At 38.4% G+C, this 17,352-nt stretch overlaps 2 long non-coding RNA genes across 6 annotated transcripts in view; one reads left to right on the plus strand and one right to left on the minus strand.

Moving 5' to 3' along the window:
• Positions 1–1,150: 1,150 nt before the first annotated feature.
• LOC309694028 lies at positions 1,151–5,418 on the minus strand. The gene is made up of 3 exons (XR_014272777.1): positions 5,288–5,418; positions 4,026–4,148; positions 1,151–2,763 (listed from the first exon to the last, which is right to left on the minus strand). It is a non-coding gene; the product is annotated as an uncharacterized lncRNA (long non-coding RNA).
• A 1,535-nt stretch (positions 5,419–6,953) lies between these two features.
• Positions 6,954–17,352, plus strand: part of LOC309694026 — a 50,806-nt gene continuing 40,407 nt past the window's right edge. For all 5 annotated transcript variants that reach the window (XR_014272772.1, XR_014272773.1, XR_014272774.1 and 2 more), the window contains exons 1-2: positions 6,954–7,041; positions 7,484–7,588. This is a non-coding gene — a long non-coding RNA (uncharacterized lncRNA). The remainder of the gene's footprint in view (positions 7,042–7,483; positions 7,589–17,352) is intronic.

Raw genomic sequence — 17,352 nt, forward strand, 5'->3', positions numbered from 1 at the left:
ATCACATGTAAAGGAATCATGGCAGAAATGAAGCTCACAAAAGTTCAGATTTTTCTGGTTTTTAGAATTTTCTGGAAAACTATAGTTAAATTATTTTGTAGTTTTTATAAAAATGACAAAAATAATTTTGTTCTTTCATCCACCACATTTAATCCATTGACAACTGTTCTGCTGGGTGACACACATCACCCGGCAGGAGTTATCACACACAAATTGCACACCACCAAGGGATTAACATTCCCCCAAAAGACCTACATTACAACCGAATAAGATGGCCTGTAGATGTAATAAAAACATAGTTAAGTTAGAAAAAATATATTTTTGTATAAAGAGTGGTAGGATGGTATGAATCACAGGCTTTTTTCCATCCTAGCTGTTAATTGAGATAATGTGAAGAACTTTCTCCAGAAATGTTTGTTGGACTCTTCCTACTTGCCCCCCACTCACACTGTTCTCACAACAGCTCATTAGCGGATATCCTGGCCATGTCGTTATACGGAATATCCTGTGACTGCTTCTTTTTGAAATAGTTCTTGTATAGTTTGGAGCTGTACTTTGTGTCATTGCCCTGCTGCAGGAGGAAATCGGCTTCAGTTAAACATACATATGGAGTATGGCATAGTGTTGCCAAATAGAGCAATAGCCTCCTTTTATCAAGTTCCCTTTAATTTTGTACAAAATTCCCAATTCATCACTTCCAAAGCACAGCACAGCATCAAATGTCCTCCTCCAAAACACTTGACAGATGAAAGACTTTAGTGTATTGTTATTTGTTCTACATATCACATTTTCTCTATTACCGGAACAACTAAAATTTTGGACTAAGCATACAGGAGCAACCTTCAGAGAATACACTCAGACTAGTGTTTTGGAGATACAAAACTATTACCAGTTGACAGCTTGTAATGCATCTCAAGCTAGAGACTCTGATGTTCTTGAACTGGTATCCAGTGGTGCACCCTGGCCTCCCGTTTCTCTCTCTACTCTGGTTAAAGCCTGGTTGTATTTTCTGTTGAGGGGGTAGTATATACCAGTTTCTTTTTATTAGCGTCTTGTGTACACTGTAAAAAAATATTCCGTAGAAAAACGGAAAATGTCCTGGTAATTTTCTGCCAGTACATTTTCTGTTTTTTTACGGAAGTTTGACGGACTTTTCTGTAAACGATAAAACGGAAAATTCTGTAGATTTACAGTATACTCTCTGTACTATTTACGGACATTTCCTTCAGCTATAAAACGGAAGATTCCGTTTATTCACAGTATATTTTCTGTATCATTAACTGATATTTTCCGTAAATAGAAAATTTGAAATTTCTGTTTATATTACTATTTCCAAGCACTTCTTTTCACTGTAACTCATTAAATATAGTTCTTTATATCCTTAAACGTACATTTCTATGCAATTACAACCTAGTACACCATGTACTCAAAAATTCATAAATTAAAACTTAAATTAATTTGTGCTTCGTACACAACAACATTGGTACAATTAATGTTAAATATTCTTTTATTCTCCTCAACTCTAAAACTATACTAAAATATAATGACAGCATCCATCTTGTCATAAAACTACTAAACAGCTGATACATGAACAAAATAACTCACAAGCTTTCAAATTTGAGCATTTTTATTTCCTTAAAATCAGGTTGCCCTCATGTAAATGTGTTTATTTACATTCATTCAAGTGGCTACCAAGTGTTTTCTTCAAACAGGACACCTGACAAACAAAAAATGTCATATTTAACTATATGTTCACATTTAATAATATCCATAGTACCTTTTAGTTAGAATCACTGCCTTGTGGTAGTTTTGCCTCAGCCAAATGGTTAAGGTGTGGCTTACATCCATGTCTGTCCACTTATGATACAGTATACACATGTAGTCAGTTATAGCCAAACACCTTTGATTACTGAATTACATTCACTTCATTAATGAAGTGAATGTCATTCACATTTGTGTGAACATTTGTCTGAGAACAACTCTTTACCTTAAAATATAACATACTTGAGTCAAAATTTGTTGACTGTTTAAGTGGTGCCACATGAATAAAACTGAACAGATCTAAAGAAGATGTTCCTGAACTTTGGGTTTATTCGAACAGGACGGATGGATAACCACAGGACTTTTCACCATATGATAACTAAAACACAAAATAAATTAAGACAGATCACTGTCCCAAACTTAAAGATAAAAGTGTATTTACTGGACTTGTTTTGTCAGTGAGGAGCAAAGTACAATTAGAAGTGCTTGTTCTGATGAAAAGTTAAACTGTAAACAGCAGCGTAGTGAATAAGGATCTGTGTCATCCTCAGCAGTGACAACACTTAAACATCATAGTTCAAAATCCTTAATGCACACCTTTTTCTCCATGGTGTTCAAATGCTCTTAGCTGTTTAAGTAGAGGAAAAAGTCTGACATATTTCATGACCATTAAATGTTAGACAAGGCTCTGAAAACAAGGTTACGGTTACAAACAAAAACCTCTGCTTGTGCGCACAGACCCTAAATCACAACAAATAAGACAATAGTAAGGCAAATTACTACAAAGTCTTGTTACCACTCTTCATATACCAGTGTGACAAAGTCCTGAATCCAGCCTGCATGTTAGTCCATCAAGGTCCATCTGAGCTTTAAGTAAAATACACTCAGCTTTTCCTTGGATTTTCAGAGTTGCTCAGTTCATACAGGAACTGCAGCAGTCGGGATTAACGTGTCGCTGTGTTGCTCCTCCAAGTCAGCCATTGAGACTAGTCGCAATTTATTCTGAGAAAAAAAAGAGAAACAACAAGTCATTTTTAAAAAGTTTGTATTTTTATTTTATTTTTTACCTAGAACATAAACAACATAAACAAAAAAGGATTAGGGCTGTGCGATATGACGATTTATATCAGATGACAATATAAAAATGTGTATGTTTCATATTATACACTATTGTTTGTTATGTGGTGTTGCAAAATAAACTGTTTATGGCAATATATTTTTCATGATTTTGATGGTCACTGTAGTGGCTATATTAATTTCTTAAAGTTCTCTCTTTCTCTTATACTTAAAATAACCACACTATGGACGGACAAGTGACTGTTTTTACGTGTACTTTCGTTACCAACAATGACGGTAAAACCATTGCGTGGCTCCGCCGTCCGCTTGTTTATTTTCCACATAAACCTTTCACAATAAAGCTCAAATGATGTACATTATTCCCAAACATCAAATTTCAGAATATGCATCAAACAAATGACCTCAAATAAAAACATGAAGTGACTATAAATGGCGCTTACAGTCACCACGCAGATGAAGGCACAGAGAATACCAGCATGACCAGCGAGGATGAGGCAGAACCAGCTAGCTCCATCAGAAGGACCAGACAAAAGAAATCGAGGACCTTATTGTTAAACGAGGGGCTACCTCTGTAGCATGGACATGGTTTGGTTATGAAAAGTCTGACACGCCCCAGAAAGCTATACTATGCAAATTATGCCACAAACTGGTCCCCACCACCACTCAAACATGACAAACCTCTTTAACCACCTACACAAGAATCACATGAAAGAGTATGGAGAGAGTTTACGAATGAAAAGCAAAAAAGAGCCGTCAGGTGCTCAAAATAATCCTTAGACTCAAACGTTAGAACAGGCTTTTCCTCGCAGCACGCCGTGAAATAAATACTCAGAAAGAAAATGGCAGCCGTTTAAACTCATGTCTAAAAATGTATAGTTTCATGCATCGGTCAAAACACTCGACTCCAGGTACACGACGCCCAACTGAAAACACTTCACATAAGTCGAGTTGCCCGAGAATCACAGAATTTACAGAAAATGCACTATTTTGTGATATATATCGTTATCAGGAGAGAAATGTCTTATATTGGGATGTGAGATTTTGGTCATATCACACAGCCCTACAAAGGATTATAATTCACGTAGAGTTGCATACACATAACACCATTCTGTTGCAACAAAAGCAGTTTATAATTAAAGTAACATACATACCTTGAAAAACGAAATCAACCACAACATTAAACTCACCTTGTGTTTGTAGAGAAGGTGGTCAGGGTTTTTCTTCATTTCCTGAGACCAGCTGCTCTGGATTATTACCAGCTTGTATCTTCATCTTTTTTTTCACTTGGTGAAGTCTTTCATTGCTCTGCACTGGAAAACCAAAGTGTGTGATCAAAGGTGAAATAAGGGATATTTTTCCACTGCAGGACTTAGAGTCAAGTAGTGATAGCTGTTGAACCATTTCTCAAATAATCTGTAAGGATCTGGATTTTTAAGAAAGATACAAATATCTCTGCTTATATTTGGCTAAAAGCTTGATATAGACAAGGCATATAAAGCCCCTGCACACCAGCACTGCGCTTACATTATAGTTCAATCAAGAAATAGTTATTATTGATTTATTATTGAATTTTTTTTAGTAATAATTATTAGTATTTAATCATATTTGCACAGTGGGGTGACAAAAATATTCCACATACTAGAAATGCTGCTCAACATTTCATAAATTACATTTTCAACAAATGCTGGAGTAAAAACACAGTTACAGGGAAAATGTGTCTGTCTATAAATATTAACTAAACATTTCTATGTGCTACAAAATAGACATGTGGTGAGGTGAAACTATACTTTCAATAATATTACCACTACAGTCTGTTAACCACCGAAATAATCTATGCTGGTCAGCTAGCTAAAAGTATTTACTTTAGCAGCCCAAATCAGAGTGCTGCTAAAGTATCATCAGCAAAAGCTAATGCTACATTAGCATTTGCTAGCGTCAGCCGGGAAGGTCTGAGGGTTAAACTAGGGTTAGTGTAACTTTGCCCGAAACCCTTTAAAGTGTACAGTAGAGCCAACTGTAAAACACGGGTATTGATACAGTACTTATGAGAGTCCTAGAATAATTTCTAGGACCATAAGTTCTCACTTTCCCCAGTTATCCACATCGCTGACTTTCGCTAATTAGCTAGTTAGCAGTCACAGCTGTGTAATACCCAGAGAGACACAGACAGCTAACTATAATATTTATGAAAACTGGTTCAGCCACTGAAGGGCAAAACTGGTGGTATCACAGTAAAAATTATTTTAACATTAACTAAAATAAAGCTTAAGTCATGTTAAACCTAAATAACAATTATTTTTTTAAAAATGAGTCAGCAAAATATTCCTGACTTGTCTGGAGACAGCCGAAACCAGTTAACAAATAAATTAACAATTCTTTCTAAATAAAAACGCAGAGTCTTTTGAAAATTATTATTTTGATAAAAGGAAACATGAGTTTTAATACTTACCACAGAAATTTGAAGGCAGTTTCTCCAACTTCAGAGTCCAAAATCCAGATGAAGCCTGAAAGAAGCCTAATGGCTGCTCTTGCGCTTACTTTTCCCTCCTTTTTGGGTTCTTTTTCCCACAATGCATTGCAGTAGTTGAGAAATACAGAAAAATACCTGTAAATGACTAATACGGAAAATTCCTTCACGTTTATACAGTAGATAGTACTGTATTTTTACGGATTTTTTTTACAGTGAGAACAACCTTAATTACTTAATTTTTCCATGTATCACTTCATTAATCATCGTAACAGTATGTAACTATGGCGACATGATTGTATGTTTTTCTCTTTTAATATGATCCATTTATGTTAACCTTCTGAGGTTTAAATTCTCACTGGTGACAGTGAGAATCCTAACTCAATGTTTTCGAGACAAGAAAAAAAACTTTATTGGAATTAAAAAAATAATAATTTTGATGTGTGTCAGTTATTGTGCCAGATTACTTTTTGTCCTTTAACTACCAATACTTGGGACAGCAAATTCAACAAGTTTAAGATTAGGGTCATCGCTGATCATGACTTAGACCTCAGAGGGTTAAGAAGACAATGAACCACTGGAAGACATGAAGGGCTGTGTATGTACAGTACTATACAAAAGTCTTGAACCACCCCTCATGCTTTATGTTTTGATGGGAAATCGGTGCAGCGATTTATTGAAACATGCAAACACAGGTGGAAATGCAGTATGTAAGGCAAAAAAAGAGTTTGTACAAGTCTGACGAGCTTAAAAGTCAACATCAATATTGTCAATAAAAGTCAAAAGTCAGTATTTGGTATGACCACTTCTTGTGTTCAACACAGCCTGCAAGCCCTCTTGTGATTTCTTTAAGTAGTCTTCAGGAGTTCTCCAGGTTTCTTGAAGGACATTCTGCCTTTTGTTCTTTTCTCACACTGCTTGTATGTTTAGGTCCAGGCTGGTGAACCACTGTGTGCCTTTCTATGCAGGTATGCTTTTACTGCATTATCAGTGTGTTTGGGATCATTCTCGTGGTAAAAAGTGAAGCCACTGGCAATCAGAAACTTTCCAGATGGTATTGCAAGGTGAATCAAAATGTGATGGTACTTTTCTGGATTCATGATGATTAGAACCAGAAATTTTAAATTTGCATTGATGTTTCATAAAACCTGTTCTCCTTGATTTGCTGTCCAGTACTTGTGTAATTTAGGAAAGTCTCAGTCTCTGTTCCTGTTTCCTTTGATTAATGAAATAGCTTCTTGACAGCCACTGTGACCATTTCTGATGAGGCTTCGGTGAACAATAGATGAATCAGCTGAAGGGCCTGATGCATCTCTCAGGCCTTGCGTCAGCTTGTTGTGGAGTGTTTTTCTATTTCTTAAGGAAATGACTTTCAGACAAAGGCGTAGATTTGGCATGGACGGAAGGGACATGTCCCCAGCAATATCCAGCGATTATTGAATTGTGCCTACCAATAATTTGATTTATTCGAGTAAAGAAAAACAAACCGATGGAAAGAAAAAAAAAACATCTGTCAAAGTCTAATTCACCCAGCGGTGCAGAGTTAAATTACGTTCTCTACTGGAGTCCTACGTCATGTGACAAATATGGCCAATGTGATTGGCTATGCTTTTCAGAGAGCTCTGTTTAGTTTTAGCAGCGGCAAGCCTGCGCTGCGAGGACCTGCAAGGAGGAGAGGAGGATGGCAGCACAAAGGAAGAACCTGGATATAAGAAAGTATTTTTTAAAAGAAACCTGTAAGTCACTTAAAGCCAAGTAAACCAATAAAATGTGTCCGTCATAATAGCGTTACAGGCTATGCTAGGCTTTGGCCCACATCAGTCTAAAATTGTATGCAACCAATAATAACGTGTTTTGGAAACTAACTGCACAACATGCAGCACTATTAGTTATCTCAGTCTCCCAGAGTAGCATTTCTCATTTTGATTGAAACTGTCAGGGAAAACGGCAGAGGCTGTTAAAATTACGTTACGTTAAAATTACGTTAAAATGTTGGTGACACAACATTGGTACTGACATATTCATAGGTTAATTTTTGAGACAATATATCATGAGGTAGTCATGATTTTGCAAATATTCCACCTTGTAGTGAAATGAGTCAAGATCTGCACAAATTGACAGAAACCCTGAAGCAGCTACACATTTTATTCTTATTGCCATGTATGTCCTATTTGTCAGGTGACAGAAGAACCAACACAAAGCTCAGAGAGCAATGGTGACACAAGATCACAGGTGAAATTGGATGATGACCTGGTGGACAGAGGTGAAGAGGCAAGGTCACAGGTGACTGACTGATGATTTGGTGCTATAGATTAACTAGTATCATGACAATTGTTAGGCTGCTGATGTAAATTGATTCATTAGTGTATATTTGACAAAGAATCTGAATTGACATGTCTCACTTTTTATATGGCACGAATCAATGTGGTATTTTATCAGGTAGCAATATGTCCTAGTGCAGTCAGAGGGGAAGAGCCAGGGCCAAAGATGAGGCACATCATGGGGCGACTGTGGCTCAGGGGGTTGGGAAGCGTATCTGTAACCGGAAGGTCGCCGGTTTGATCCCTGGGCTCTCTGTCCTGGTCGTTGTGTCCTTGGGCAAGACACTTTACCCTACCGCCTACTGGTGTTGGGCCGATGGCGCGATATGTCAGCCTCGCCTCTGTCAGTCTGCCCCAGGGCAGCTGTGGCTACAACCGTAGCTGCCTCCACCAGTGTGTGAATGCGAGAGTGAATGAATAGTGGAATTGTAAAGCGCTTTGGGTGCCTTGAAAAGCGCTATATAAATCCAATCCATTATTATTATCAAGCATACAATAATAATTGTAATCTGCATTTGTATAGCGCTTTTCTAGTCCTTAAGGACCCCAAAGCGCTTTACACTACATTCAGTCATTCACACACACATTCACACACTGGCGATAGCAAGCTACATTGTAGCCACAGCTGCCCTGGGGCGCACTGACAGAGGCGAGGCTGCCGGACACAGGCGCCACCGGGCCCTCTGACCACCACCAGTAGGCAAACATGGGGTTAGTATCTTGCCCAAGGATATTTGGCAGGCAGCCTGGGATCGAACCACCGACCTTCTTATTAGTGGCTGACCTGCTCTGCCACCTGAGCTACAGCCACCTGCGAATTGTAATTTTAAATGATTTAAAAGCATGTAGAATAGCATATAGGCAAGTATATTTCACCTTTTTCTTTTATCAAGAAGCAATGACAAAAAGGGGGGGAAAAAGAAACAGGGCAGGGTTCGGTGGTTGCATCATCCGTCCCCACCAATGCCAAAACCAAATCTACGCCCTTGCTTTCAGATACTGTTCATTTGCTGTTGGTAGTTGTTTAGGCCTGCCACTTGTTCTCCACTTGTCTAGTTTCCTCTGAATTTTTTGCCACTGAAATCTCTTTGCTGGTGCAAAAATACTATTTGATGCCTGTCAGACTTTGTTATCTTTGGTATTTTTCTTTTGTTACAGAATGTGTAACAAGCCATTTGTACAAAGTGACTAAAGATACAGTTTACAATTGGTTCTTCGTTGTCTGTGACATGTAACAGTGGTTCATCCCTTAAGTTAGATGAGGTTTTATGCTTCAAAGGTTCACAGATCAGTGTTCAGTGACTTAGTAAACAAAAGAAAACTTCCTATGAAAAGGGTCAGGTTTAACAACTGGACTGGAAATGAGTGAAAAAGCAGCCAGTGTCCAAAGATCCAAAGACCTTCAGAAGGCCTGGAGAACTATTGCTCAAGACCACTTAAAATTTACAAGAAAGTCTGGCTCCTTGAAAACAGCAAAATATTTAAAAAAATGGGGGGTGACTTTTTTGCACAGTATTGTTTTTAAGCTAACTAATATGCTTGACTTAAAAACTATAATTTCTTACTGACCTTGGTGCCTGTGACCGTTCCAATACTGACTACTATTAACTTTTTGACTCACAGCAGTTTTAAAGTAATAAAGTTATAAATCATCAGGCCTTGGAAACGGTGTGAAGATAACACCTTTTGTCTGTGTCACATTGCATAGTACTTCTAACCGTTTTGCTCTGGCAACCAAAGTTTAATGGCTTCTTCACCGTCATTGTGTGGAACTGAAATCAGTCGTGTTTTTTTTATTTTTCTCCTGTAACATCACTGATGTGACACAACAGAAAGTTTTCACCTGCTGTGGCTTATCAAAGAATGAGTCACACTGGAATGAAAGCCAAGCCAGGACTGTTTCTGATGAAGTACTTCATGTATATTCCCCCATTAGTAATGTTCCGGCCCTGCATTTGCGTCCACATACGTCTTCACTTTCCCCACCTTTTTCCTGTTTCCTCGTGAACACAGAGGGTGAGGCCTGGAGTTTCAGGTTCAAAGTTGAAACGAGCACAACGCTGAAAAACACCGGCAGGCTTTCTGCTCTAAAACACTCACTGGAGATTTAGTGTAAATGAAAAAAAAGGGGCAGACAGAGTGAAAGAGAGAGAGATTTGAAGTGTGTGAAGTGTGTGCTGCTGCTGCAGACTCTTCTGGCAGTAGTAAAGTTGTATAGGGGAGCACAGTATGTATATCTGTGCATGGATCGAGGCCAGCCAGTTGAATTGTGCAGTGTAAGTGAAAACTTGACCTCATAACTGCTTAGTTTTAAATACTGCAGGAATTCATTTTCAGGAATTTTGTTTTCATAAATGAGGACAGGAAAGGGTAACAGTGGAAGCATAAATCAGGGATTTTTTTTTCTCTTCCCTCAGAATAAGGGACTTACATGAGTGTAATAATAAACATCTCTGTCAGAGATTGATGTTGGATGGGTCTGACTGAAGGCACGTAGTAGCTAAATTGTGCTTTAGCTGTGACCAGCCCGGGCACCAGCTCTCCCCACAATTCCCACATTACGCGGAGGTAAAGCAGGAAGAAATGACAGACATAATTTCCCTCTGATCAAACACTGTTGATCCGTACATTAACACGACAGATGCAATCTGTACTGGGCGCAAAATAATTGAATGTGCTGAAATTAGGAACTATTTTGAGGCATTTCCTCTCTTTAGAGCAGCAGGGCAGATTGGCTTAATTAAAGAGGGAAAAACAGGAAGTTTTAAAGTCGCGTCTATAATTAATTGGTTGCCTCAGCCAAAGGGTCTGCCTGGTCAGGGGCGCACAAGGAAGCAGCTCTGTTGTTGAACTGAGCCACTGGGTTCATACTACAGTCAAACTGTTGGCATACTTTAAAAAGAAACCACAGTTTGAGGTTAATTTTTTTATCATTGTGTATCAGTTGTGATGACTTTGTGCACACCAAAACAAATAACAAATAGGATCCGTTGGGAAGTTGAACACCAACTGAGAGTTGTTATTCTTTATTTTGGGGTAAATCTGTTAAAAAAAAATGACTGAAACACAAAAAAGCGAAGACAAGAGCTGAGCAATAACGGATGTATTTGGATGTATTTATAACCTATAGCGCTTTAACACAAAGAAGTCCCTTTCATTCAAGGTTTCGCACACCCACCCACCCTCACACACACATACACTGACAGCAGCAAACTACCATGCAAGGAAAGATTTTTTAGAAAGGAATGTATGTTTTTTTGTTTAAAGAAAACAACAACTGGGGTTTGGCCCAGTTTAAGAGCAGAGCACAGTGGGAAGCAGGGTAGGGTTCAGTGTAATATAGCTTTTTTGTAATTCAGTAATCACATTACAGTTACTAAATAATGATGTCGTTACTCGACTTGTTCAATTATGTGCACAATGGACGGGTAGAAAAAAAATCATCAAAAGTGCCCTTTTCCTGCACTTCTCTTGCAATCAGCTGACTTCAGTTCCTGTTGCGAGATGAGAAAAATAATAAAGCCGTCTGCAGCTTTTCAGGAGTGGAGATGTGGACAGTACTTTTTAAAAAAAATTTAATTTAATGGAAGAAAAATGCCAGTTGTGCCCGTGACATAAACTCTGTGCTAACACAGAGCATGCATGAGACCCACAGTCATGTATGCTGAGTCCAAGCTTGATCTTCAGCAGGCAATAAAAACATTGATGAGCATACAGACTTGTAGCACTGAAGTCTCTGTTTAAACCTCTTTCTATCGTCACCGTGGCCACAGCATCTTCTGTGTGAGGTCTTTGGGTTTGTTTTCAACTTTCTGTCAGCACTGAAATGCTAAAAATAAGATTCTATGTGTGTGTTCCCAATAGGACAAGGACTTGTGCCTGTGTTTGGAACTGTAGCTTAGGGTTTATATTATTATTACAATAAAAATAGGACAAATATAATAAATCTACAGCTTCTTACAAAAGCTCCATACATTTGTGCACATACATCTCTTTTAGTTTATTGCATATGGCTTGTATTTCTACCAGCTGATCCATCCATTCTGTTAACTACTTACCCAGTTCAGGGAGGCTGGGTACATCCTGGACACATTGCCAGTCTATAACAGGATTTTGATGAGATTGAAGTAGAAAGAAAAATAGTTTATTTCAAGCAGAGTTACAAAATACACTAAACATAACTCCTGAAACACATAAAAACCCATAAAAACCACTATCAGACTCACTTCCAGCCTAAGATAACAAGCAGTCATTACACTAGTAGATATGCTCCACAGATTGTATACAAAAGGCAGCTCTAACCATGTGCCATCACCTTTTGTTTTGTGAACTGGCTGTTTTGAAGCCCGCTGAGATTTATCCTGTTAGATTTTTGGAGTCAGAAGGTCAGCTGGCAACATGCATCTACAGACTCTACAAATGAATCACAGACTTCTCAGATGGTCTTTTAGTTATTAATTACACTTGTATCCTATAAAAATGCTCTAAAAAGCACCAACATCATAATGCTGGCTGAAAAGTCCAGTTCAGTAGGGCTGTGCGACATGACCAAAATCTCATATCCCGATATTAAGACATCTATTGTCCGATAACGATATAAATCACAAAAATGTAACATTTTCTGTAAATTCTGTGAATCTCGGGCAGCTCGACTTGCGTGAAGTGTTTCCAGCTGGACGCCGCGTACCTGGAGTCGAGTGTTTTAACTGATGCATGAAACGATACATTTTTAGACATAAGTTGTAACAGCCGCCGTTTTCTTTGTAAGTATTTATTACACGGCGTGCTGCGGGGAAAAGCCTGTTCTAACGTTTGAGTCTAAGGTTTATTTTTTAGCAACTGACGGCTCATTTTTGCTTCTCATCCGTAAACACTCTGCATACTCTTTCAGTGATTCAGTTTATTTTGAAAAGTCTCAACAAGATCTTGAGCTTTAGTGTGAAAGGTTTATATGGAAAATAAACAAGCGGACACGTGATGGTTTTACATCAACGACAACGCATAAAAACAAACGCTTGTTTGTCTGTAGTGTGATTATATTAAATGTAAGAGAAAGAGAGAACTTTAAGAAATTAATATAGCCACTACAGTGACCATCAAAATAATAAAAAAATATTGCCGTAAACAGTTTATTTTGCGACACCACGAAACAAACGATAGCGTAAAATGAAACGATAGACGTTTTTATATTGTCATCCGATATATATCGTTATATCTAACAGCCCTACAGTTCAGTATATTGAATTTTTGTCTCATTTTCAGTATTTAAAATAAGAGTTTATACAGGTTGACATATTTCTCAAGCCAGCCTCAAGTGGCAGCTCGAGGTACTGCAAGTTTTGATATCTCCACCTCTGGAGTTTGCTACTTTAGCTTTGTGCTAGCTCTGCTAACCCTATCAGCTATATTGTACTTGCTGTGTAAACTGAATCAAGTGTCTTTGGAGAGTCTTCCATGGACTGCAATGGAAATTAGTGGTGATATTTTATGGAAGAATTCACATTTGTACTCATATTTCCCCATAAATGTTAGCTTAGAGCGGGTTAGGGTTAACGTTATTGAGATGTCTCAAGCAACATCACGCACACGCTTAACTTCACATGTTTAGCGGTATGTCCCTCAATAACTGATGACTTAAAATACTAAAGTGATAATTAACTGGAATTCTTAAAGTTCTGAAATAGCTACCATTGATGTTTGAATGAAGCTAGTCAAACATGGACATTTTAGAGTGTGCTTTAAAACTAGCAAGTAAATTACTTTGTTATATTCTATTAATATTATTTTGCACATACTTGGGTGTTTTTTTGGATTATTCTCAACAGAGCATGAGATTTTAATGAGCTTGTGTATTTTCTGTTTGGGAGCCTGCCATGTGTCAGCTAGTTATTCACTTTAAATGCTCATTTGGTTATCAGGAGCATTCACAAGAGTTCTCAGCAGATAAACGGCCAATCAGCAGACATGAGAGGAAACCTCACTGGTCTCCTCTGTCAGGATGCAGCATCCTGTCGTTTCCTCATGATGTGGCTCTGATATCTTGAGCTGCAGATGAAAATTTATAACGTTTCCAGACTCCTGTGAGCTGAGCCGTGTTTACACAAGCATAGCTCATTCTGAGAGAGTGTGGGTGCTAAACTATGAGACTCTGCTTTGAATTCTTGAGAATCAGTTGGTAAAATCCCATCAAAAAATTCATAGCCTTATAGTGACCCGGGTGACTAAAGCTGTGACTCTCTGGAAGGCTGGAGACGTTAAGCTAAACAACTGCTACCAGCCAGGAAGGCTTGATTTCCCCCTGTTGTATATCCAAGCCAAACAGAGGCACACAGATATAACAAATATAAAATCGTGAGTATGGAGCATGGAAATCACCATGTCTGAGTCATTATAGCTTTTCTGGGGAAAATAAAGCGCAAACAATGGCAAAGTCACAAAAAACAAACAAGAAAAAGAAAAATCCCATTATTTTTCACAATAGTCAGTCATTAAAAAAAACAAACAAACCCATTGGTCCAAGTGTCCCATGAAAGTCCCAACTGACTTCTGATCATACTTCAGCAGGAGAGAATTTGGTCTCCCTGTGGAGTCAATGATTAGCATATTGCTTGTTGACATATGTTTAATTGATTAAAACAGGTCTGCTGTGATTTCACTGTGTTTTGTTTTTAAAGGCTGGGGTTCTGACAGAAATACTCGGGGAAGTATTGCATTTGGCGGCGAGCTCGAGTTCCCATACACAAGAGCACTGAACTTAATTCAAAGCGCCTTGGACACAAGGCTGACTGTTGGGCTAGTATGAGGGAGAGAGATAGCTGTAACCTTGCACTGAACTCCCAAGAATCTCAGTGTACTCCTTTGGATCACAGCAGCAGAAAATACTTACACAAGTTACATGATTTAGTGGGAAGCGTTTCAAAGCCCGGACCCCTTTAGGCAGAGGGCTTGCTAGTGAAATAACTTTTCCATGAGACACTAAGAGAGCTCTACCCCAACAAAACTGCCCTTGCATTGTTTCAAAAGAGGAACTGATTTGATATGCAAAGTTTGCCATGCTTGTCACAGGCATCACATACTTTGCTTTGTCCCTGCAAATATACACAAAAAGTGACAAGCAACAAGGCTAGAGGAGGACCGGGAACATGGCTCCACAGAGTCCTGAAAAGCCCCTTTCTGCTACTCTTTTCAGGTAACACTTTTTAATGACATCACCAGCTGATAAACACCGGAAATTAATCACAAACCCAGACAGGCAAAATAATAAACTAAGAAAATGTGTTCGTTCATGTGGCTGTTACTTTTATATACAGTCTTTGACCTTAAATAAGCAGAGTTAGATGTAATCACACCCAATTTCACTATATTTTTCCGTAATGCAGTAATATAAGTTTTATTGTTAGGTGCGTTTCAAATGTTCTCATTTGTGGGCTTTTTTTTTCTTCTTCCTCACACTTGCCCTGCAATCAGCTGATTTCAGTTTGTGTGTATAGAGGAGGAGACTGGTTGAAAGGTCTATAACTTTTGAGGAGTGGCGATATGGAAAAAAAAAAATTCTTGCACAAAAGGTGCAAGCTACCCAGGCCACAAAAATTCCAATAGTGATAGAGAAAGCCAACAGCCAATAACCCAAAGAGATGTTAATAGGGGCGCCATTGGGGAGGGGGGTGGGGCATGACTGACAGGAGCCCTAGAAAAGAGTAGAGCTGTCAACTGGTCTTTTTTCCAAAAATAATATTAACCGGTCAGCATTGAATAATTTTTCTTCACAAGGTACTTGTAAATCTTTCTGTTTCCTATCATCAGTTTTGGTTGTTTTTTGACAACAAAGAACAAAATCCAGTCCACCTCCCCCCTGCTTATTTCATGATTTGGTTTGGTCCGGGTGCACGCTCTTCGAGCTCATGCTGAACGCGAGAGCGGTTAGCCTGTGGGATGGCTCCATTATGAAAGAAGTTTGGGTTTCAAAAAAGAAATAAGAGACAGGTGAAACTTGAACTCATAGTGAAGTTCCTAGTATTATAAGCTATTATAAAGCTTACTTCATTTCTAACAGAAAATAATGTGTTTGTGCTACTTTAGCTAACGTGATTGGTGCAGGCAGACCCTCTATAGCAGCATACAGAGTCACTTATCTGACAGTACTTAAACAGTGACACTGATAGCTGAAGGAGGGAAGTTCTTTGTGTCAAAAAATGTAATCACAGGAGACCCCTTGTGAAATCTTTTTTTTCTACGCACTATAATAATAATACATTATTATTATAACCCACATCAACAGAGCATTTTTGGAGAAGTGTGTATTGCTCTGGCTATATTTAGCGCACTGCCACTAGCATGACTTTAGATGGTCTTTACTAAAAAATAATAATAATTAAACTGGTTGGCAGCCAGTAGATGAGCCCACAAAGAAAGCAACACCAAAAATATCAGCCTTTTTTGTACTCAAAAGCTTTTGAACATAAATCTTAAGATAAATATGATGTGATTTGTCACAATAATAGTAATTTGAGTGGGAGCGAAAGATAAAAACTTGATTCTTTTGCTGTTAGTCACCATTTGTGCGTAATGTCATACCACAGGACTGTGGAAAATTATATACACCCTTAATGCTCCCACAGGAGTTAAGAGGGTAACCAGTAGCCAGGTGCTCCTAATAACATGCACTTGAGTAATTGATCATCCAAAAGTGTTAGCTCTTCTATAAAAACAGAAGTTTTGTCAGTTTGCTGGTCTGGAGCAAACTGACAAAACTACGTGTTAACACAGCACACAGTGTTTCCCTGGGAGTGGATGAGCAAGCAAATTTACCCCAAGATCAGACCGTGCAACCCTCAGAAAATCTGAATTTTTTTTTTTAAAGGAGCTACATCTCAGACTCTACAGGCCTCACATAGCATGTGAAATGTTAAAGTTCCTGACAGTACAGTTATGGAAACACTGAACAGGTGTCTTTGTTTGGAAGGTCTGCTAGGAGAAAGTCTCGTCTCTCTGGGAAAAAAAACAGAAAAAAAACAAAAACGTTAAAGCACAGCTTAAATTTGTTAATTTGCATCTGACAAGAGTTCTTCAGTGATGTAATTTGGACAGATGACACCACAGTTTCGATGTTTGGCCGTAACACACAGCACCACATTTGATAACCAAACATGTCATATCAGTACAAACACCTCATACCAACTATTGGTATGGTGGTGGAGGGGTGGGTGATGATTCGGGCTTGTTTTGCAGCCACAGCATCTGGGCACCTTGCGGCCACTGACTTGATCGTGAACTGCTCTATATAACAACAACATGAAGCCACCTGTCTGACAGCTAATTCTTGGCCCAAATTAGTAGATGCAATGATTAGGACAATGATCACATGCACAGGAGCAAATCTACAACATGATGTCTAAAAGAGGAAGGAATCAAGGTGTTGCAATGGCCCAGTCAGATCCAAGGTCAGGCCTCAAACTGATTGAAATGTTGTGGCGGGCCTTAAGACAGCTGTGCATAAACAAATGCTCGTAAACTTAAATGAACTGAAGCAACATTGTGAAGATGAGGGGGCCAAAATTCCTCCGCTCTAATATAAAATACTAATAAAGCTGTAGATAAAGTATTTTCCCTTTATTGTATATAGTTCATAATATTATAGCATATTTTATCATTTACAATGAAATTCACTTTGTATATATGGTTCTGTGGGAGGTCTTTTCCTGTTAAAAAGGGAGTTTTTCCTCTCCA

This window comes from Aulonocara stuartgranti (genome assembly GCF_965226115.1).
Source record: "Aulonocara stuartgranti genome assembly, chromosome: 18".
Classification (NCBI taxonomy): domain Eukaryota; kingdom Metazoa; phylum Chordata; class Actinopteri; order Cichliformes; family Cichlidae; genus Aulonocara; species Aulonocara stuartgranti.